This window comes from Bacillus rossius, chromosome 12 (assembly GCF_032445375.1).
Source record: "Bacillus rossius redtenbacheri isolate Brsri chromosome 12, Brsri_v3, whole genome shotgun sequence".
NCBI lineage: Eukaryota > Metazoa > Arthropoda > Insecta > Phasmatodea > Bacillidae > Bacillus > Bacillus rossius.
In genome coordinates, this window is record NC_086339.1 from 9,818,674 (window position 1) to 9,843,326 (window position 24,653).

General features: G+C 43.3%; 1 protein-coding gene across 4 annotated transcripts in view; it reads right to left on the reverse strand.

The window, feature by feature from the left end:
- Positions 1-24,653, reverse strand: part of LOC134537501 (aryl hydrocarbon receptor) — a 280,224-nt gene that overhangs the window by 78,096 nt on the left and 177,475 nt on the right. Inside the window, exon 1 of one of the 4 annotated variants that reach the window (XM_063378001.1) lies at positions 77-128. The exons of the other annotated variants lie outside the window; for them this stretch is intronic. The gene's annotated coding sequence lies outside the window, so the exon portion shown is untranslated. Of the gene's footprint in view, positions 1-76; positions 129-24,653 lie in introns of those variants that run through there. 4 annotated transcript variants of the gene reach the window in all.

The following is a 24,653-nucleotide window of genomic DNA, read 5'->3' on the forward strand; positions in this document are numbered from 1 at the left end:
AAGATGCACGATCGGTCGTTTGGTTCTCTCGTCTGTGAAAAGAAGAATTCCCGATTATTTGCACGGGGCCACGCACCAACATCCAAAGACTACAGGATGAAGAGACGTGAGAGCCTGTGAGACGCGCCGCCGCAGCGCCACTAGCCGGCTAGCGCGGGCGGGGGAGGAGGGACGCCGCCGGGCGGAACTAACGTCCGCTACTCAGACCGGCTCTCGCGCGCACGCGCCGTGACTGCGCCATGTGCGGCCGCAGCTGTCCCCTCCTCCCTGCCTTACCCCCCCCCCCCCTCCTCCACACCCGGCAGACTCTGGTTCCCTGCAGCCGGGAAATACACCGGTCCCGGTGTAGCAAAAGAACCGGGATTTCAAATTCCATTCCAGGTAGGGTTACCAGACACTGATAGCAAATAAGGAGGACATTCACCTCGCAAAAGGAGGACATTTCACTAAAAAGTAGGACAATATATATTTTTTTAAAGCCATGAATTAATTACAATGGAGTACGATATTTTACAATGTTTTGGCATTTAATACAGTTTCAGTATAAAGAATCAAACAAACTACGCATATACAGCATATTAAAAACACGTGCTTCTGCATGTTCTGCTACCTGTCAAGCTGTCATAGAACTACTTACTAGTGGGGTGACTATGCGGACAACGCATTAGCGCGCACCGCGCGCTTTACTCAGAGTATAACTGCAGAAATTATCTCACTTTATAAAAAAGCCGGACATTTTGGAGCATTAAGGAAAATCCGGCCGGAAGCAAAAAAATACATAAAAAGGAGGACATGTCCTCTTTTTGCCGGACGTCTGGTAACCCTAATTCCAGGGTTCTTTTCGGTACTTTCGGGACTCGACGCCGACAGGATTAGATTTCGTTTTTATTGCGCGCTGAGGTTACTATTTTTTGATACTCTTCTCTGACGAGGCGATCTTTGCAGGCGGGGTGAAGGGGGAGTGAGTCCGCGCTCTCCACAGTGGCTAGTCGGTCAGTGAGCAAATTTTCAACTCAATCGGATGAACGATAACGATGCGCGAACGCATAGAAGACGAACACACACACAAACATTCATTTTTATGTGTGAGATAATGCAAATAAGTTATTCGTACGGGAACATAACCTGACAAACACTCCCATGAAAACTGCCAGGAGACTACTAAACCATAGAAAAGCGACAATGGAAGATTACAAGCAATATGACATCGTTATACTCAAGGGCACATAACCTCAACCTATATAAATACATTTGAAAATACACTTGAAAAATTTTATAAACACCATTTCTATCACTAATATTAAAAATAAATACATGTTTTTTTTTTAATGATATTGACCAGTATTTAATATCAATCACTAAAGTATAAGATTTAAAAGCACATGTATAGTATACAATTTTTATTTGTATTTAGCTTTTTTTTTCCATCCTGTGAAAATTTCGTTACATGGTGCGCTAGAATCGTAGAAATCCACTTTCGTAATTTTTTTTTCATAACGCGCCTAAAGAAGTACAACTTCCAAAAAAAAAAAAAGAGAACAATTCTTTATTACACTGAACGAACTTAACCTAACCTTTTAATTCAGTTTTAACTTCGGAATTGTTCGGGTTGTTGTTTGGAGCTTTCATCCCCGTGAACTGTAGGCTATCCGGTTACACGCGGGGGTAAAAAAAAAACTGTTTACCGTTTCGGCGGTCTACAAGCTCGCTCGATGGTGATTGGCGAAGCGAGCGTGTCACGTGGTCGTAGCGCGGCCCTGTCCGCGACTGGAAGCGGCTTGTTTGTCCCTCGACGGCGGCTGTTAGTGGTGGGAAGGAGAGGGGGGGTTGTCACATCGACCGCACGGGTAATTATAACTGATAATAACGGGGCAGAAGGTCTCAGCTCGGTGCTCCCCGCGCCAGGCTCGTTGGGGGTGGGGGGTGGCAGCGGGAGGTGGGTTGTGGAGAGGGGGGGGGGGGGGGTTAACCGCCGCCGAGTTCCATACGCCTTGCATTATTCATTACCCTTTATAACCGCAGTCGCCCGCCCCCTGGCCGTGTTAAGGGGAGCGACCCAGGTAGCTCACCGCGATCAGCCATCGGCGTGTTGGTGGGGGGTGGGGGGTGGGGGGTGGAGTGATTACCGGTGTCGGCTCGCTCGCCACCCTCCTAGCGCGGTGCGGGGGCCTCGACGGAAAACAAGGCGGGCCTCAGAGGCCCGAGCTCCAAGTACAGCTCTTCCACTGGCTGCTCGACCGGGCAGCACCGCCGTATGGGCTGACGTCACAGCCACCGGGGGACTCGAGGTCCGACCGCCAGCCCTGGGCATCGAACCACAGGCCCACGAAGAGCGGAGTGCCGCCCGCAGCCTCTGGTTGCGGCAATAGCTTTTAAAGGGGGCACAAATCTCTAGGATTCACAAGGGACCTGGTGGGGGGCCTTAAATCGACACAAGTCATCTCTGGATACGATGCTCTCGTGTTGTAAATTGCTAGAGACCGGAAAAATTCGCGGATTCATTTCGCGATACGCTAAAATTCGAATACATATACCTTTGATCTGCTTTTGTTATTTGGTTCACTGTTCATCTGGACGGCTCTGGGCCGATGGGAAATATACTCAACCAAAGAAGTATCGTATCACAAGCAAACTAGCTGAGACGACTCACAAGTCAGCAGCCAATTAAAAAGGCGTTATTTTCCCGAGTATACTGAGGACTGTGTAGTTTATCCTGAAGGTCATCGAAACCGCGAATTTTTCCAGTCCCTATACATTTGTTAAATATTTTTTTTGCCTATATGCATTTAAGAAGCAGAAAACTGTCAAATATCAGAAAGTTTTAACGTTTACGTCTAACAAACCCGTTTCGCAGTCACGATATTGCAAGCGTAAGCGGGCTCGCTCAAGAGAGGGGGGTTCTTAATTCCAGGTGGCCAGGGCACCCCCCCCCCTCCCCCCCAACTCCGGGACATACGCCCATGAGCTATTAGGTTTTAATGGTGGTGTAAATAAGGGATGTTTGGTAGAGACCGGAAAAATTCGCGGTTTCATTTCGTGATAGGCTAGAATCCAAATGCGTTTAACTTTCTGCTGCTTCAATATGGGACCACAGTTTGCCTGCAGGACTCTGAGCCAATGAATAACCCTTGACGAAAGAAGTTTCAAATCACAAGCCTTCCAGTTGACAGTTCTCACGCGTCAGTAGCCGATGAGCAGATGCGAGTTTTCCGAGTGCATAATAGGATCGTGGAGTCTATCCTAGAGGTCATTGGAACCGCGAATTTTTCCAGTCCCTAATGTTTGGTAACCCGGAAGTGTTGTGGATAGTTAGAGACCGGAAAAATTCGCGGATTCATTTCGTGATAGGCTGAAATTCAAACTTGTGTACAATTCTGCTGGTTCTGCTATTGGCTCGCAGTTTAACTGGAGCTCTCTGGGCCAATGAGAGACTATCGACCAAAGAAGCGTCGAATCACAAGCTACCCAGTGGAGACGCCTCACAATTTAGTACCCAATGAACACGCGTGTTTACTTGAGAAATGCAGAGGATAATGGAGGCTATCCTAGAGGTAATTGAATCCGCGAATTTTTCGGGCCCCTATGGATAGTTTTCTAGACATAACCATGTAAAAACTGGTATTTCTTTAGCTTCAAAGTTTGTTCAGTTCACCAAAAAAAAAAAAATAAATAAATAAACCGCAAAGTGCTTGATAAATTTTTTTGAAGCAGTTTCCCACTGCCAAATCTGAGTTAACTACGACAAAAATTAACAGCACACTCGTTAAAAATAGGTTCCCGCACAGCCGTTCCTTATAATGCTGCAGAATAAAACGGAACGAACAACGCAACCCGCTGTACATCACCGACGCTAGCTCCGGCGCGACATTGGCGTTGTCATGTTGGTGCCCCTTCCAGGGTGTCTCTGCCCGCACCCGGAGTCTAAACGCTGGGCGCACAGTCGAGAAAATAACAGTGACATTGTGGTGTCTCCCGGCCTCCTCTTGTCATCCCTGAGTGGTCGGCAGGCAGCTTAAAAAAAAAATGCTACTGGAGGAAAAAAGCCTGTTAATATTTTCTTACGAGTTGTGCAGTTGAATATATAATTTCTGTTAAAAATGTATTATTTTATTGGAAAATAAAAAGTGTAATGTTTCTTCTGATAAAAAATAAAAAGCAGAGTAGATCATCATTACTTGCTAGAATTTTCATAATATTTCGTAATATTTATTTTATTCATAATCGCACCTGATTATGTAACTAAACTATTTAAACATATTTAATTTATGTAATTAATAGTCTAATTTTGCGATTAATATCAATGAAATTTTTTTTTTTTTCAAATGGGTATCGAAACCGAACCCGCGGATTATCAGACCAAGCATTTCACCACTACACCATGTAGAGTGCACAGCGATTTAAAAATATTAATAATTGGTTAAGATAATCTATGTTAGATTAAAACTTTAACTGACAATTGCGGCAAAGTTACGAGTTATTGCTATGTACATATTCAAACCCTAAAAAGCTTCCAAATAAATTAAAAACCCTAAGCTTTACTCGACGTTTAAAACGAAAAAGTTTTAAAAAATATATCTTCTTTAACCCCCATTTAATCAAATGTAAATGAAGGGGACGCCTACTACCAGCGCCGTTAGTCCGCAGGCCGCCGCGTGCTTCGCCAAGCCGACGGAGGATGAAGGTAGAGGAGTAGGTTGCCGGACCTGTCTGCACGACCGCGGTCCAGCCTAGTTGCGGAGCGACTGGGGTGGCAGCCCTGGCCCGGGGTCGGGAGCACGCGGAGGGAAGCCCGACGGTGGCGCCGCGGCGGCGGAGGGGCGCAGCTCGGGCACCGCGGCGCGCGCGATGCGTATCGCGGCCGAACACGGTAAAGGCGTGGCACGCGGCCTCGCTGGCCCTTTCAGAGGGAGGGGGTTGGAGGGGAGGAGGGGACATAGTCTCATCGCCCCACACGACACGGCGTCGAACACACCGGCGCCTGTCCTACACGACAAGCTCGCCTCAAAACAGAAGCACAACCTACAAATATACTTTAAGGCTCCGTCCCGCAACCTTTTATTATGCCGTAACTTTTCAACTAACTACTATTCCTGTACATTTTTTTTTTTAACTCGATAACTCCCTTGCATTTTTTTTCTTCTGTCGCCAATTTTTTTAACACATTTTTACTAAGCGTAATATAATCTGTATAAATAGAGACCTGAAAAATTCGCGGGTTCATTTCGTGTTATGCTAAAATTCAAATAATTATACCTTAGTGCTGCTTCTGTCATTGGTTCATTGTTAATCTGGAGGACTGAGAGCCAATTAGATTCCCTCACTCATAGAAGTGTCGAATCACAGGCCACCCAGTCGAGACGACTCACAAGTCAGCAGCCAATGAACAGTTGGCATTTGCCCGATTGTGTAGAGGATATTGGAGTCTATCCTGGAGGTCATTGAACCCGCGAATTTATACCGTCCCTAATTATGCCGTAACTTTTCAACGAACTACTATTCCTGTACTTTTTTTTTTAACTCGATAACTCCCTTGCATTTTTTTTCTGTCGCCAATATTTTCAAAACATTTTTTTACAAAATGTAGGCCTAATATAATCTGTGTAAATTTTTTTCCCGAAAATATTAGTACTTTCACGCCCGTATATTAAGTTTACATAAATAGCCTACGCTGTGGTATTTATTGATCTATGCGTTAACGAACACAAATTTTCTTTGTTGATAAGCCGGGGGTTAGTATTTTTTTTCAATTCTTTTTCGCTTTTATCGAAACCGTTTTATTATATAGGTTAACATTTCGGTATGAAACTCGAATATTCAATATTTAGGCTTGGTATCACACTCTGTTGCATTTTTTTATTTTCTTGTCATTACTATTTAAGGCCTATTTCTAAAATTCTAACACGATAACGAACGCATTCGTTGTTCTGTGACAATTGTTCCAAACGGATATTTACTAAATGTAATATAATGAGTGTGAAAAAAATCGAACAAGTTATGATAATAATTATGCGAATATGCGCGACTATTTAAACCCATTAAATTACACGTAGTGACTAATTGTACAAAATAGTAGTGATAGAACAACGAATGCAAAGGATGCATTGTGTTAAAATGTCAGAAATAGCCCCTAACTAAAATGAATGATGATAAAATATAAATTAAATCCACATTTCGTGTGAGACCGAGCCAAACCCCGCCTGGCTTAACTTGTTACTATTTTTGACCCGTACAGGAACAGGGAAGCGTTAAGGTCGACTCCAGCGCGCTCTTCAAGTGCTCACTCGTCTCTAAGCACAAGATGGTGAGAGGATGGACAGTATTCTCGTCTCGTTATGCGTGTTCCTACGAAGATTATAATATTACATTTGATTTTTAAAATGAAAATTCTGTGTAGCCGGCGGAGTAAGTCAGGACTAAAACAACACCAGAGCGCAACGAAAAAAAAAAAAAATTTAAAGGGTAACTATCAAAGCAACTGAAACACTCTTTGTGTTTATTTTTTGTCGTCATATTTGTTGGAATTATTTGTAAACATACAGTGTGAACTTACATTGCGTACTCTGTTACCTATAAATAGAGACTAGAAATATTCGCGAATTCATTTCGCGATAGGCTAAAATACAAATAGTTATACTTCAGTGTTGCCTCTGCTATTGGCTCGTAACTCACCTGAATGACTCTGGGCCAATTAGAAACACCAAACCAAAGCTTTATAGAATCACAGGCTGCTACGTTGGGACATCTCACAAGACAGCAGCCATTGAGTAGGTGACATTTGACCGAGTGTACGTATAACTATGGAGTTCATCCTACAGGGCATTGAACCCGCGAATTTTTCCGGTCCCTACGCTATAAAACTATTCGCCGAACACACACATGACAGAATCAGTGTTCGATGACAGATTTGCACTAAGGCACACTTTCATACTTGCGTACTCGCATACTTAATCAATAATCACACGCGTACTTCTTTACTCAGATACTTACATACTGTGTTATACAAGCGTGTACCTGTGTACTCACGTCTGCGCTTCTATACTTAGCCCTACTTGCACACGTGTACACACGTTTCAAATAATTGTAGATCCTTCCAAATTTCCTATCCCTGTATGTATGTATGCCTTGTCAAAATATAAAAGTGAGCGAGTTTTTCAGCACTCGCAAGTGATATGTAACAACAACTAACCTCTGTTACGAGCAAATACATGTGTTATCGTTAGAGACCGGAAAAATTTCGCGATTTCAAATCCCTAAAGGATAGACTCCATGATCCTCTATGCACTCGTGCAAATTACATCTGCTGATTGGTTACCGACTCGTAATACCTGTTGACTGGAATGATCGTGATTCGCTAATTCTTCTGTTAAAGATTTTTCATATGGCCCAGAGTCCTTCAGATAAAATGTGGCCCAATCACTGAAGCAAAATAATGTCAAAAGTATTTGGACTCAATCCTATCGCGAAATGAATCCGCGAATTTTACAGGTCTCTAGTTATCGTGTTGCAAATACTTTTATAATACGAAACAAGAACACGAAATTTAACGTAGAATTATTAAAAAATAATGCCGAGAGTGATAAATAATACGAAAATTATGTTTTCAACTACATTTCTGGACGCGAATCACGCGTAGTTTCCAGCACCCGCCGCTAGAATACGCTGCCGGAGCAGCTACGTCGACCATCGAATCATTCTATTTGCATAGCGAAATTTTAAACTATATAATGAAACAGCTCCGATAAATAGGAAAAAAGACTTGAAAAAAATACTGAAACCCGGCTTTGCACCTGATTTTAGCCAAGGAATTTTATTAAATTACTGCCCATCCCGTTAAAATTCATTAAACAGTTTATACTATAAAGTTTTCCGTTGCATATGTGAAATTTGGTTCACGCCATCAGCCACAGATGCAAGCGCCACGGTTACGCAATTTTGTTCCTCGACTTCCGTCGCATTCACGAAATTACTCCCACCAATTATTGTTAGGGACCGGAAAAATTCAATGACCTCTAGGATAGCCTCCATTATCCTCTGCATTTCTCAAGTAAACACGCGTGTTCATTGGTTACTAAATTGTGAGTCGTCTCCACTGGGTAGCTTGTGATTCGACGCTTCTTTGGTCGATAGTCTCTCATTGGCCCAGAGAGCTCCAGTTAAACTGCGAGCCAATAGCAGTACCAGCAGAATTATACACATGTTTGAATTTCAGCCTATCACGAAATGAATGCGCGAATTTTTCCGGTCTCAATTGGCAATTGGTCGTATACCGAGAGCTAAGATGTTACACATAAAAAAAAGAAGAAAATTCGTATTATCCGACCATATGCAATCTGGAGCGAGTGTAGTCGCCAACGAACTAAATATGCGTGTATTTGTTTGTGTACAAGAGCGTAGTCCAGACAGGCTCCAGAAAAAACAAACTCCAGCCGTGTAGGTTAGGTCTCTTGTCACAGCACACTCGATGACCAGGTACTGAGTTGAGCAGACGCACGCGCGGCAGTTGTGACTGTTTCCACGCCTGCTTGTCTTCCGGGGCCGACTGCCAACTAGCGGCGTGATGGGATGGTGAGGATTGTGGAGGGGGGGGGGGGGGGTCGCGTGCCGCTGCTCCGAGACCTGTCACGCCATCTCCACCCCCCAAATGAACAAATGGCAAGCGGAGCGGAGCGCGCAGGCCTGTACAACCCAGCCAGTTGCAAAAAGAGGCTGCGTTTTCAATTATACCTACATCCAGGATAGACTCCATAGTCCTCTGTACACACTCGGGGCAAAAGTCACCCGTTCATTGGCTGCCAACTGGTGAGACGTCTCCGTAATTAGGCACTTTCTTGGTTCAGGGTTTCTCATTGGCTCACAGCTCTCCGAAGGAAAAAAAAAGGTCTAACCACAGAAGCGTACAAAGGCCATCCTTAGGAGCATGCATCAGATTTCGCGAAAAGATTTCGAGACTAGATGAAAGTCAAAACACTATATAGCATCGTTCTGTGTTTCGTGATTGGGCGGGTTTCTCCCAGGTAGATATCGGTTGTAACAGCACCAATCACAGTGATTCATCGCGGAAGTAAACGCGTCCTGAGTGGCCCCGGTCAAATAAGGCAACGACTTCTCTCGCTAGACGGCCGCCAATCACAAGGAAGAAACCACAGGTGCGGGTATAACCTTGCTGCAGTCTAATAAGTGTTCAGATCTTTTCGTGAAAAATGCCTGCCCCTAGCCATACTTTTTTTTTATTTTTTTTTTATTTTTAGCCTATCGCGAAATGATTTCGCGAATCTTTATTTTCTCTAATCATTACGTTTATCGTCCCCGTCGCGCAGTTACGATGGCCTCCACAGTGGGAGGAGCAGTGGGGGTGGAGAAACCACGCCGATGGGCGCAGTGCCCGCCGCACCAGCGACAGTCCTGACGGTGCGACGGGCGTGATGGAGTGTCGCTAATGGCCGCGCCCGCAAGGTCGCTCCTGATTGATGACCCCCCGAGTGTCGGTCGCCGGGAATGTGGAAGGGGGGGGGGGGGCGACAACTCGCGGCTAATGCGTCGCCCCCGCCCGACCCCGCCCGACGTACGCACGTTACCACGCTGTTAATACGAGGCCGCTTTAGGGTAAGGAGGAGGAGGAGGGGGGAATACCTTCGTGTCGCGCTTTCAATCACCCCGGCGCGTTCCGTTCCCCGCGCGGGCCGCACGGCACGCGAGCCGGTTGCCTTTCGTACGTTCCGTTTCTCCACCGCTGCGCGCACGTGTGTATTACTGAGGTGCGCAGTTGCCGTTACCCCAGTAGGGCTGCGTGAGATTATATTTTTCTAAATAAGTTTGTACTAATTTTAAAAAAGTAATTTTTTTAAAATATATTTTTGTAACGTTTTTTGGAGCACGCTGTAGGTAAAAGTAAGCATTAATAGACACACAATTGTTTTTGCGAAAATATTTTGAAGATATTTGTGTGTTTAAATAGAGACCTGAAAAATTCGCGGGTTCATTTCGTGTTATGCTAAAATTCAAATAATTATACCTTAGTGCTGCTTCTGTCATTGGTTCACTGTTAATCTCGAGGACTGAGGGCCAATTAGAGACCCTCACTCATAGAAGTGGCGAATCACAGGCCACCCAGTAGAGACGACTCACAAGACAGCAGCCAATGAACAGTTGGCATTTGCCCGAGTGTGTAGAGGATATTGGAGTCTATCCTGGAGGTCATTGAACCCGCGAATTTTTCCGGTCTCTGTGTTTGAACACTGTTACAACACTGTCAGGGGCAGACACAAGGGCGGGTGATTTAAAAGGGGTAAGGGGGGGGGAGGGTTATATAACGAAGACAAAACAGTTGCGACGTTTCGGTAACTGATATCGGTTCCCGTTCCCAGGCACAAAGTCGCAACTGTTTCCTTAGGAGGCAATCTATGTTCGTCCATACTGTCTCGTCGTAATGTTCAGAAATTGTTTCGCCACATCGTTATTGGGTTCGCCTCTACGTTCTCTGTGTTGTCCAAGGTCTTTTTTTGTTTTTATTTACTGGTCTTGTTGCAACTGTCTCGTCGTTGTTAGCACTTTGTGTTCGTCTGTGGTGCTATTACATGACTAATTTCTTCCACTGAATTTTCTGTGCTTTTTTTTTGTAAATTTTTGACACCGGCTGATTTTGGCCTGTTTTCTGTGTTTTTTTTTTTTTTTTTCGTTCTTGAGGTTTCTTATGACATACAGTGTAACCAGCAATGGTTAATTTGAAAAAAAAAAAAAATCTTTTAATCAAGGAAGAAATCAGCGGAACAGTCGCCTCATTGTGGTAGGTATACTGTTAGTTTAGATTTTTCCTGAAGAAAAAAGAAAAGCCTCAATCTAAAAAGGGCGTTGTTGTGCCGAGACTGTGTTATCTGAAGAGGGTGTGTATGTTTCACCTGCGACTGTCGTCGCACGCAGCCATCGAGGACAGGACGGACAATGGTGTTTCCCGAGCACGACGTCGCCGCTCGCGCGCCGGGGTCGTGAAGAGGAGGGGGGGGGGGATGAAGAGGGCAGCCGACCAATGGCGGCGTCGCTGGGCTCCGGGAGGGGCGCGCCCTCGCCGCGGTTGCCAGGCCGACGGCCCGCGGGTCCGTGATTTACAAGCGCGCCCCCAGGGGGCTGCATATTCATGACGCCCGCCCTTCGCTCCGAGCCCCTCGGGGCCCTGACGTCCTCCTGCCTCCAGGTCCCCTCGCCTCCGGGTCTGCCCTCCAGGATAGACTCCACTATCCCCTACATCTGCTCACCGGCTACTGACTCGTGAGACCTTTCAACTGGGACACTTCTTTGGTTGAAGGTTTTTCACTGTCCCAGATACTTAAGATAAACTGCGAGCCAGTCACAAAGGCAATATGAAGGTACATATGTTTTAAAATAGCATAACACGAACTGAATCTACGAAATTTTTCCGGTCTGCAATGAACTTAAAGCAGGTGTGTATTTGCAAGTGTCTCTAATCGGCCTAAGGTCCTACAGATTAACAGTAAACCAATAGCCTCTATAGCACAAAGGTACAATCGTTCGCACTTAAGCATATCGTGAAAGGAATCCGCGAATTTTACCGATCTCTAATAATTAATTAGAAGTGAACCGACTGTAGGCATTTTTTTTTAACTAGTCTGGTGTTGCATGAACCCGAGCTGAGAGTTAAAACACTGTACCATCGTCTGTGTTTCGTGATTGTTTTGAGTTTCTTTTCCCGGAGCACGCCTACTGTTGGAACACCAATCACAGTAGTCCAGTGTGGAAGCAAAAATTGTGTCCTGAATGGTTTGGTCAGTTAAGGCAATGGTTTCTCCATGTGACGGCCGCCAATCACAAGGAAGACACAGCTGGCGCGGGCGTTACTTAACGCAGTCTAATGGCCGTTCGTAATTTTCTATTCGTGGAGTGGCGGCTGTTGAGACGCGAGCGTCAGCTGACTCGGGTTCGACCCCCGGCGGGGCCGCGTGGTCACAGGTCCGCGCTGCGTGCCCGGGGGCGATCCCTGACCTGCCTTCAGCGCTGCCCCTGCGGGCGGGCGGGTCGGCAACCCGGCGTGACTCGCCGCGCGCATGGTTGCCTGACATGCGAGGCGCGCACGGCAGCATCCCTGGTCAGGGGCGTGTCTGTGTCAGTGAGGCGCGGTCTTCTCGTCGTGCGTGGGGCAGCTGTGTGTCTGCGCGCCGACAATAACAACAAATGGCGGAGAAATTAAGGATCCCGCCTCGACAGGGGTGCATGTGTGTCAGTGAGGCGGGATGATAAGCGCGACGCTCGCTGGTGCTTCTAGCGCGGTGTCTCCTCTGGACTGGCGCGCAGTCTTCTCGTCGTCACAGGATAACTGTGGAATTTGAGCGGTGACCGTAACATTATAATGCGGAGGAATGAAGATAGGTGTAATGCAAGTCCCTTTAAGTGCTTTCAAGAATCTGTACTGGTTGTTTTAAGCCTAAAAATTACTCTGAAAACACGCGTTTTAGCCTTTTTTTTTAACTCTTCTAAAAATACAGTTTAAAAACTTAATCCGAGATCAAAAGTATTTTCGGCACTCAGCGAACTCTTAAATGCTTTTCGTAAACAGACCCCACACGGATATCTTGAGTAGTTTTAAAATCGCGTTGTTTTTCCTGAAGCTCTGCGCACCGTGTGTGTTATGCCCGGGTAGGCGGGGGCCTTAAAATAAAAATATAATGCGAGTCCCTCGAGTGCTTTCAAGAATCTGCACCCGATATTTCATGCCCAAAAATTAGTCTCAAAAACACGCGTTTCAACCATTTTAACCCTTATTAAAATACAGTTTATAAACGAAGAACGGCAACAGAACTACTTTCCTACCCTCCGCGTAATCTTAAATGCTTCACGTATGCGTAAACTCAACTGGGATATCTTGAGCAGTTTTCAAATCGTGTGAATTCTTCCGAAGCTCTGCACAGCGGGTGTGTGCGGATACTTTTGGCAATAGAGTAATTTTCTTTCCATGCCTTTCCTTTTTAATTTGATACTTTTTTTTTTACCCATATGAGTACATTTTGGCGGGTATCGTATCGTATAAGCCTTGAATTAATAAATAAAACATTTTTTAAATACATTTTTAAAATAAAATGTTGGATCTTGTTTAAAATCAGGCTGTATGGTTCCGTCCCACAGGTTTTCAATGCCTTTTTAAATTATTTACAATAACTTAGTGAATGAGTGAGAGCATGAAGATTTTTACGATGCTCCGTTAAGTTCTTGTTTTGTTTGGCGGTATGTTGTCAAAGACACCAAACAGGTATTCAACGAGAAAATTAAATAGAATATCGTTTCCTGACTGATTGTACAGAGAAAAAGTGAGAAATTTAAAGTTAAATTTTTATTGTTTCATTTTAGTTGTAGGTACTTTTCAATCATTTCACTCTGCTCTGTAATTTAGTGTCGTGTAACTTTAATGTGTAATGATAATACTTGATTTATAAATCGATTGTTTTTATTTATTGTTTAGTGTGAAAAATCGCCGATAAGTAGCTAAGGAGAAGTATCTATACCTGAAGTTGTCAACTCGTTTCATTTTATACTTTTATGAGTATAATACTTCACTGTAATTATTTTTATAAATGTAACAGAAGAATTAATATAAAATTACAGATAGGTCTTTATAAATTTGTACACTGACATGAAAGCAACTGCATCACTACAAAATTACGTCAATGCAGTCGCTCGCCAAAAATCAACCAATTATTTTCTCCCGGCGGTGGCATAGTACTACTGTATGCAGTTAGTTAACGTCAGGATATAACAGTCTTGAATAAATAGTAAAATGGTACCGACAGGCACAGCATGGCTCTGTTTAAATAAATAAATAAATAAATAAATAAATAAAAAATGCCTGCAAAACAGGAGGAAGCGACCGAGGCTCCCGCTCGCACAAAGAGCAGCGAGTACGTAGAGGTGTAGACCGCAGGGGACACGGAGCCGGGGGGCGACGCAAGGGTGGCCAATCAGAGCGCCGGGTTGAGGGGCGGACGAGGGAGCGGGGGGAGGAGGTCACGTGACCTGGGGGGGACACAATGGGTCCGCCGTAATCATCTCGGCGCACGCACGCTAGCTAGTAGCTTTACTGCGAACAAGCCTCCCCCCCCCCCACCTTCTTCCCACCCGCTGCCATTCACTCACTCCCTCCCTTCTGCCGGGGCGGTGGAAATTTATAAAATACACCTTTGGAAATCAGCCGCCAAGAAATAGTTGTAACACTGCAAGAAATATATTGTAACTTTTTACAACTATTGGCAATTCATTTTTTTTTATGAAATAAGTTTTTCGGGTTAAAACTGAACATTTCTCACAAAATTTGGCGCATAATATTATTTTTTTTTTAAAAATCAATGTTTCATTAAAGCATAATTTATTTTTTTCAAATCACGGAAAAGATAATCGAATATTCAACAAATTTGAAAATATTTTGTTTTGCCGTGCTCATTCATGTACGCAGATAGTACTGGAAAGCTATACAGGGAACGGTTTACAAATAACTTTGACCATTGGAGTTACCTACTGGGACAACATGAAGCGTGAATATCTAGGGTAAGAATCCGAACCCAGTATTACTGCGAACACTGTTTTGTTTTCATGTGAATCTACAAATTAACGAATATCGGTAATTTTACATAAATATTTATGTTCCATTTACAAAAAAAAAATACAGTGTACAGTCCCTGCCGTGAGTGAGTGGTGACTAAACTATGGATCGTCAGCTTGGTGAAGAGACGTTCTCGGAATGATTCAATGATTGATGTAGCAGAATACATAGGTAGGGACTGGAAAAATTCGAGGTTTCGATGACCTTCAGGATAGACTACACAGTTCTCAGTATACTCGGGAAAATAACGCCTGTCCATTGGCTGCTGACTTGTGAGTCGTCTCAACTAGTTTGCTTGTGATACGATACTACTTTGGTTGATTATTTCTTATTGGCCCAGAGTCGTCCGGATGAACAGTGAACCAATATCAAAAGCAGCTTAAAGGTAGATGTATTTGAATTTTAGCGTATCGCGAAATGAATCCGCGAATTTTTCCGGTCTCTATCCATAGGACACTTTATTCAATAATATAAATTTAAAATAAACAAGATGGGATTTTTTTTTCTGCATAACCTTGGTATATTTGAAATGTAACCTAATACGTAATTAATAATTATTTTGAATAAAGTGTGATCGCAGCTCAAATATTTCCAAATATCATAAATATGTCATAAAAAATTTTTTGAACGAAAGAAAAAAGTGGTCTCGAATGCGATGAAAATCTTTACTACAAGATGAAAGATTATCATTTTGGGGAACAACAAAATGTAATTTCAATTTTGTTACTTTTTTTCGAAGCGACATCCAAATCTAGTGCGATGTATTATTTTTAGAGACAGGAACAATTCGCAATTTCAATGACCTGTAGGATATACTACATGATCCTCTATGCACTCGGGAAAAATACATCTGCTCATTGGCTACTGACTCGTGACACCTTGTTAACTGGAACGCTAGTGAATCGATACTTCTTTTGTTTAAGGTTTTCCATTGGCCGAGTATCATTCAGATAAACTGTGGCCCAATCACTGATGCGGTGAAAAGGCAAAACTTTTTTTTTTTTGGATTCTAGACTATCGCGAAATGAATCCGCGAATTTTTCCAGTCCCTACTAATTATTTTCAAACTCGGAGTGAGCTGAACGTGGTCGAGTGGCTGGGGTGACCCGGGGGCCGGCGGGAGCGGGTGGGTCGGGTCAGTGGCGACCGCCGGCCCGTGTTGCGCGGGAGGGGCTGTTTGTGTGGTTGCACAGTCGCGCCGCGCCATTAACTAATGGCGCGGCAATGGACTGCCGGCTGTCCGGAGTGATTCACCGGCCGGCGTGTCCCTGCGCTCTCCCTCCCCCCACTCCACCCTCCCCTCGCCCTGCAGCGGGTACGTGTACGCAAGGGCGGAGGGCAGGATCTCCGTCCCAAAGGAGTAGGGCCATCGAGACAAACCAACGGACAAATCATTTATCCTCGCTACTTAATGTATAAATAGAGACAGGAAAAATTCGCGGGTTCAATGACCTCCGGGATAGACTCCAATATCCTCTACACACTCGGGCAAATGCCAACTGTTCATTGGCTGCTGACTTGTGAGTCGTCTCGACTGGGTGGCCTGTGATTCGACACTTCTATGAGTGAGGGTCTCTAATTGGCCCTCAGTCCTCCAGATTAACAGTGAACCAATGACAGAAGCAGCACTAAGGTATAATTATTTGAATTTTAGCATATCATGAAATGAATCCGCGAATTTTGCAGGTCTCTAAACATAGGTGATTAAATCACTTTAACTTGTGGAAAATAAATAAAATTATTTTACACACATAAACAATACAATTCAAAATAAATAAACGCTTACAGTAGCAATAACCTATAATTTAAAAAATTGATTCATACCTACTATGATAAAAAACCGGCCCCAGGCCCAAAGCTGAAGTTTTCAGGCGCACGCGAGTTGGAAGTCACGGGGTGATTATCTGTAACGGAACACAGTCTTGGTCTGCTGGGACCATTCGAGACGGGGCGTGCGCGACTAAAGCGTTCGTGATGGAGGTCGACTGGCTCGCACTCTTCGGCGTGGGCATCTCGCATGCCGCATGCGAAATCGTGAAATAAATGTCGCGCAGTTGAGACTTTTTATTTTACACGGTAGAGCAATTAGCAACGTGCACTCATGAAACCACCCAGGGAATCAAAAACTCAAGTAAAGTAACGAGTTCCGAAATAACTATAGATACTTGGCTTCGAATGTAAAAAACAAGACCCTTAATTTAGTTTTCATAGCTGTTGACTGCTTCACAATACAAACTTCACCACTAAAAGGTGGTCGTAGGTTTATCGATTTTGTTGTACTAGTTCGTACTACGCAAACTGCGGAATTTTTTTTCTCGTCAAATGCCGGATATCTCTGCGAAACCCTGCATTTGGCACAGATCGCAAATTTCCATGCAAAGTATGACGGAAATTTCGCGGATTCATTCGGTCGCAAGCTAGAATGCAAATCTGCATACTCTTGCAGTTTGCCTTTGCGAGCGTGAGCCAACAATGCCCAGCTAGGAGAGAAGCGAGCGAATCAGATAGCGCCGGTTAAAGAGAGCTAAAAGATCGTCATTTAGAAACCGGCCGATGGGAAAAAGCGACCGTCCGTAGAGCAAACACGAGGCTTTGTAGCCACGCGCGGAAATGTGTTCTGGCTTCTGGATCGCCGCGAGCATCGTGTTTGGCCGGGTCCTCGACGCCAGTGGCTTGTTTTGTGAGGGGGGGGGGGTGGGCAGGGGGGAAGCCACGGCACGCTCCTCTCCCGCTGCCCCCAGGGGGCGGTGATGGATGTGCCGGAAGCCCCCGCCCCCGCACCTGGCCCCGGGCTGACGTCACCAATCCCCCGCGCCAGGTCGATACCTGGGCGGCCCTGCGCGGCGTTGCCAGGTCTACCGGGGCGCCCTTCGCGGGCGTCTTGAGGCGCCGCCGTCCCCCGCGCAGCCGCCGCGCGCTGCTGCCAACTGCGCCGCAGGCCCGCCATCTTGCGTGCTTCTCTTTATACTTCACTGCTTTGCTGTGCCTCTTGTGATTTTTTTGTTGTAATTTGAAGTAGGAACGCATACATACACAAGGCATCTATCTATCTCTATATCTATATGTCCCTCTATAAAGCTCACTATATTTATACATAAATCTCTCTATAGCTCTTTATATATATACATACACTATCCATTTCTCTATATATCTATGTTTCTATCTCCATACCTGTATTTCTCTACATGTCTCTCATATAAATTTACACACCTCCCACACTCTATCTCACGATTACCCCCCCCCCCCTTCTCTCTCTCTCTCTCTCTCTATATATATATATATATATATATATATATATACTAGCTGACCCGGCGAACTTCGTACCGCCTTAGCGTAGCAATGATGCACTACTTTATTTTGTATAGCTGACCTATCTTAGGTATGAGTACCTATTCAATTTGAACTGGAATCCTCCATATAAATATGAATCCATAATTCCCTGGTATCACTATAACTGAAAAGGACCTTACTAATTTAATTAAATAAAAAACAAAATAAATATTGTCAAAATAGTGTTTATTCCATAGGATTCATTAATCCCACTAATGTTTTTACAAATTGCTATTGAACAACTTGGCATTTTTAAGTAAACAATGAGCTCAATACCACGCGCGCTCTATAAATCAACTAATAGTCTCTGTACCCCTCACTGCTTCTCTCTACTCTAATGCTTTTTGATAAACTATATTTTTAGTTTTATGTTCTGGCGCGTAAATAAATAATGTTGATGGTTTTCCGACACGGGAACAGGCGACATATAATTGGCCATGTGAAAAACATGGATTTTCTAGGTTGATGCCACATACACTTAGCGACTTCCCTTGCGATTTATTTATTGACATTGCAAATGCAAGCCGCACTGGAAACTGTAAACGCTTAAAGCTGAATGTCATAAGGTTACTTTAAAAATATTTATATTGTACAAAGTGTTGGGTTAGTTTGGAAATAATTTTATATATGGTGGTTCAGTATTCTTAAATTTTCTAATTTTCCGTGAAATGTTTTCTTTCATAAGAACCTTCTCGTGACAATAACAAACACAACAAAAAAATAATTAGTGAAATCGGTTCAGTCATTTACGCGTGATGGCGTGACCAAGGGAAATAGGAATTCATTATTCTTAAATTTTCTAATTTTCCGCACAATTTTCTTAATTTTTTCTTTCATAAGAACCTTCTCCTGACCATAGCAAACACAACAAAAAAAATTAGTGAAATCGGTCCAGCCGTTCACGCGTGATGCCGTGACCAAGGAAAACGGGTTTCATTTATATATATATATATATATATATATATATGTGTGTGTGTGTGTGTGTGTGTGTGTCTCTCTGTGTGTTCGTCATCTGTTTAGTAAAGATAAATATATGGGCAGGCATATCGTCGCCTGAGAATTGGTTTCTTCTATGTCCATTGAAGTCGGAACTGAGATATAAGCATTTGAAAGTTCAAATAGCTATGAATATCATGACATAGAACAAAATAATATTGGTCTTAAAATAAGAACAAAAAAATTTGTGTGCGTAGATGCGTGTGGATATAGTACAAATGAATACTAATATTAATTTTGTGTCCATAGCATAAAAAACCTAAAAAAAATGGACATAGAACACTCCAATACTCAGGCGGCGATATATTGACAAAAACGTTCATTTATATATTTTTTTACATATCTATATTTTTACCTGTGACAGGTAAAAATCCACGCGTATTATAATGCAACGTTGTGTAAAATTTTCAAAGCAATCGGTAAATAAGTTTCGAAGATTGAAGATTTTGAACGAACATATACGTTTTTTATTTTTATATAGATAGATAATCTGGAATTCTGTATTTAAATAAATTACACAGCAATTAAATCCTTCCCAGTACATTCGTTGAATGGCTACAAGATAATAAATAACACTGGGTAGCCCACAGTATCGGTCTAAGTAGATTTATCATAATATGGATGGTGTGTTTTGTGTTTCGTTGCAAATTTTATCCACAAATTAATTTATAAAACGTTATCTGCTAACTTTAAAGTGCCATAAATGTATTAGTAAACACAATATAATGTTTTGATTTTGTTGTGACAAAATAAAACCTACTATAAGTTTTTAATACTTCAGGTCATTAATGCATATCATAGAGTTATTTCGTCTGAGTTTATATATATCCAAAATAATAATTTTAAGAATTAACATAAAAACTGTTATCTGAATAATTAATGTCAAGTTCTAACTATTATTGTTTCGTATTTAGCCTTAAAATTCAAATTTATTCAACCAACCCTGAGTCAGTGTGCTAATTATAGAAATACTGGGTTAACACCCGAAAATTATGTTCACTTGCAAGATAACTTTGCATTGCTTGTTGATTGACCAACAAAAATATTTTTTTCGAATCTCCTTTTACGTCAGCGGGCCAACCAGCTAGCATTAGTGTCCGAATCACGTCGACTTTCTCAAAAGCCAGTACAAAACCACGAACGCTTTAATTTACAAAGAACGTTGGTTACAAAATATTCTGTAATCTTCGTAAATTTGTAGTTATAATTATAAACTTAAGGGTACTATGTTCACTTAATTTGAACGTGAATTCACGTGGGGGGGGGGGGGGGGGGGAGATCATGTTAGGCCTACTCTGCTGGAAGACGTACACAGAAAAATAAATTTTCTGTACTTTTGTAATACTACAAGAAATATATTGTGAATTTGTTCAACACACATCTACGGTTTAATTTTTGCACATGCGGATTTTCGAGATAACATCGAGGATTTCTTACGAAAAATGGGCCCTTAATTTTATATTTTGTTTATGTTTCATTCAATAATAAGTTTGGAAACCATTGAAAATAAAATAAAAAATTCATATATTGAACTTTTATTTTGTTTTATTACGTAATATTAATGTGCGCTGTTAATACTGCATGGAAAGCTATTCAGGTAACGGTTTACAAATATCTTTGACTATTGGAGCTATTGGGGCATCACAAAGCATAAATGCCCGGGTAAGAATCCGAACCCAATATTACTGAGAACACTATTTTGCAGTGGTGCAGTTTTTTTCATGTAGAGGTTCAAATCTAAAAATATCTGTAATTTTACACGAATATTCACGTGGTTCGATACTTGTTTCGTCGAGGGTTCATCATTGGTCCAGAGTCTTCTATGGATGTTAACCGCGAGCAAACATCGGAAGCAACTACATATATAATATATAGTTTTAGCATATCTCTAAGTGAATTCGCGGAATTATCTGGTTCTACGTATCTACAACTCGGCTAGCGGCCCTGGGCTATCCGACACCCCAGCGGAGGTGGAAGATTCAATTACCTGTGCGTGGACTGGGGCACGCAAACACACACGCACGCTCCAATCACAGCGAGCACGCACCCGCGCGCCTGACGTATGTGGGCCGCGGGCGGGGCGGTAAGGGCGACTATCGCCCGCCACGGGCGCCGCTCAGCGCACCACACACGCACACACAAGGCCGTCTGCGAGAGAAGAGAAAGACACTGGCTTGTTCGGCCGGGCCGTTCAAGATGCGTTTGCGCCCCGAATGACTGTAGTTCGTGTGTCGACAGCAGAGATATGAACATGACAGAATATCAACCAATCGCGAAACACAGATGATATCAGCAGTAATTATGGGCAAGAATTGGTGTTAAAGCAACGGACTGTAGAGCCTGAATTTGAAGTGAAAGCATCTATGACAGACTGTCCATCAAATATTTTATTTCAAAATACTAATACGTAGGGACCGTAAAAAAAATTTGCGGATTCATTTCGTGATAGGATAAAATTAAACGTGTCACACCTCTAAGCCGGTTCCACTAGTGGCACGCAGTTTATGAGGAACACTCTTGGCCAATGACAAACCCTCAACAAACGACTCACCAAATCGCAGGCTACCAAGTTAAGATGTATCACCAGTTGGTGAATATGTGAAATTTTCCCGATTGTACAGAGAACTGTGGATTCTATCCTGTAGGTAATTGAAAATGCAAATTTTTCCGGTAGCTGCTAATTCGCCTCTTTCTTTGCATCCAACAACTGAAAGCACCCATAGGTAAGGGATATTTCGTAAAATTAAAAAAAAAATACTCACAATTTTCTTGTTACTGTTTTATTACATTTAGTTGTTACAACATGCTGCTGAGAACATTAATTGTGAACTATGAATATACGTTATCTGTGATTGGAATAAAACAGGAAATTGAGAACTTTGCTTGGTTCTTTGAATAAACCGGGATTATGAACTTTGTATGTTCAAACAGAAATTTCTTTAAATTTTTAAATTTGTAGGTTAAGTGCAAACATCAATTAGTAATTGTTTTTATTACTAATTGACTAGATTATTTAAATTACGAGGTTTTGTTTTCAATCATTAACGGTGTTTTTTCTTTTCTCTAGTAGCCTAGGTAGGCTCAATATTTAACTTAGTTAAATTTTTTTTATCTATGTCTTCCTAAGAATATAAATATCACTTTTATACATATAAGATTTAAGATGGCTAATATAAGATATGTTGGGATTTTTTTTTTCATATAGCGGAAATGGACTGCACACAGGTATCAGTAGAGCCATTCATATTTCGCGAAACGATTCTGAGACTAGCTGAAAGTAAAACACTGTAGCGGCGTCTTGTGTTTCGTGATTGGTCGAGTTTTTTCTCGGGTACATGTCTACTGTCAGAATATCAATCACAGTAATTAATAGAGACCTGAAAAATTCGCGGATTAATTTCGTGATAGTCTAGAATCCAAAAACGTTTGCCTTTTTACTGCATCAGTGATTGGGCCACAGTTTATCTCAATGATACTCGGCCAATGAAAAACCTTAAACAAAAGAAGTATCGAATCACTAGCGTCCCAGTTAACAGGTGTCACGAGTCAGTAGCCAATGAATGAGCAGATGTAATTTTCCCGAGTGCATAGAGGATCATGGAGTATATCCTACAGGTAGAGACCGGAAAAATTCGTTGGTTCATTTCGTGTTACGCTAAAATTCAAATAATTTTACCTTAGTGCTGCTTCTGTCATTGGTTCACTGTTAATCTGGAGGAGTGAGGGCCAATTAGAGACCCTCACTCATAGAAGTGTCGAATCACAGGCCACCCAGTCGAGACGACTCACAAGTCAGCAGCCAATGAACAGTTGGCATTTGCCCGAGTGTGTAGAGGATATTGGAGTCTATCCTGGAGGTCATTGAACCCGCGAATTTTTCCGGTCCCTACCTACAGGTCATTGAAATCACGAATTTTTCCGGTCTCTAGTTATTCAGTGCGTCCCGAGTGGCTCGGTCGAACGGGGCAGCGACGAGGAGGAACTCGCGGCGCGCCAGTGCAGCTGGTGCGGACGACGGAAGGAGGAGCGGATGATGACGGAAGCGAAAGAGAGCCGTGAGGTCGGCGGGCAGGAGGGGGCAGTGCTGCACAATGGCGCCCGGGACGCGCACAAAGAGGCGGCGGACGGCGCGAGTTATCGCCGCGGAAACAGATATCACGACCTGCGCCTCGCGCAACAAGGGCGCGAGTCGCGTCCCCGCGCCATCTTGGATCACCAACACCCGCCTGCTCCACCCGAAACACACAACAACTTGGACAACTTAGATCTCGGCACACCTGCGGCTTTTGGTAGGAGTCATTTCGTGACTTTTAAAAAATTAAAATAATAAAACAAATACGAACATTCAGAAAGAATATCGCATTGCTCTCCCTTTCCTCCTTGATGGCATCCATCTTGGACGCCATCTTGAATTTTTAAAAACGATAAAATGATGTTTAGAAATTAAAACGAAAATTTTAACTTAGGTATTTATGAGTTGTAATTTTTAAAAAAAATAAATAGTTGTATGACAATATGTTAATTTAAAATTTCAAGTACAAATTGGCCTATAAAAAACTACTAAATAACACTTAAAAAAGTGATACAATAAATGGTACGAGAGCTGAGAATATCATTTAAGGTTTTATTAATTTGCTCATGAAAATTTAAGATATCTCAAAACTAATTATGAATGATCATATATGGCTATTTTATTGATTCGATTTGAAAACGAGTGGACGCAACACGGCTGAGGACGCGGCGCGGGAAGACCAGGGGACGCGGCGGTCCTAGTGCCGCTCTTGCCCGCTGCGCTGCGCTGCAGTTCGCCTGGCGACGGGACACTTGACGTGCGAGCCAATATCGTCCCCAGCGCCGCTTCCCTCCCTCATGCGTCTCGGACACGCACAGCAACTCGGCGATACGGCACGAGTCCGTCTGCATTCGACCGACCAACTCCCAGCTCCACGGGGGGGGGGGGGGGGGGGGGGGGGGGAGTAAGTTTGAAAAAACATTCGTAGTTAGAGACCGGAAAAATTCGCGGGTTCAATGACCTCCAGGATAGACTCCAATATCCTCTACACACTCGGGCAAATGCCAACTGTTCATTGGCTGCTGACTTGTGAGTCGTCTCGACTGGGTGGCCTGTGATTCGACACTTCTATGAGTGAGGGTCCTCTAATTGGCCCTCAGTCCTCCATATTAACAGTGATACCAATGACAGAAGCCGCACTAAGGTATAATTATTTGAATTTTATCATAACACGAAATGAACCCGCGAATTTTTCAGGTCTCTACTCATTAGACTGCAATAAAAGCAGGCCTGCGCTGGCGATTGGCGGCCGTCTGCAAGCGCCTGTTCGTCCGGGTCCATCCGGTATCGTGTCGACGAGCACTGACGTTGTTTGAGAACATCTCGACACGGTAACGGCGTCGATGCTCGTAAAATTGTCGACGAATCACCAACCATTGAAGCCTCCTTCGCCGGCTGAGCATCATCCGTCGAGGTTTTCTCCACAAGCAGCAATGCACGAATTAAAAGTCTCGTCTGCCGGTGGAACCACGCATGTTTAAAGTCTCCTCTAGTGTCGTTGCCGTCACTTGTCGTCGGGATCTGCGCCGTCGTCGCTGACGAGATCTCCCGCTGTCGATGGCGCGGCTTCCACCAAGGTCTTCGTGTTTGTCGTCGAACGATGCCAAGTGCTTCCGCACCGGGTGGCTGTGATTGGTAAAGACAGGAAAAAATTCG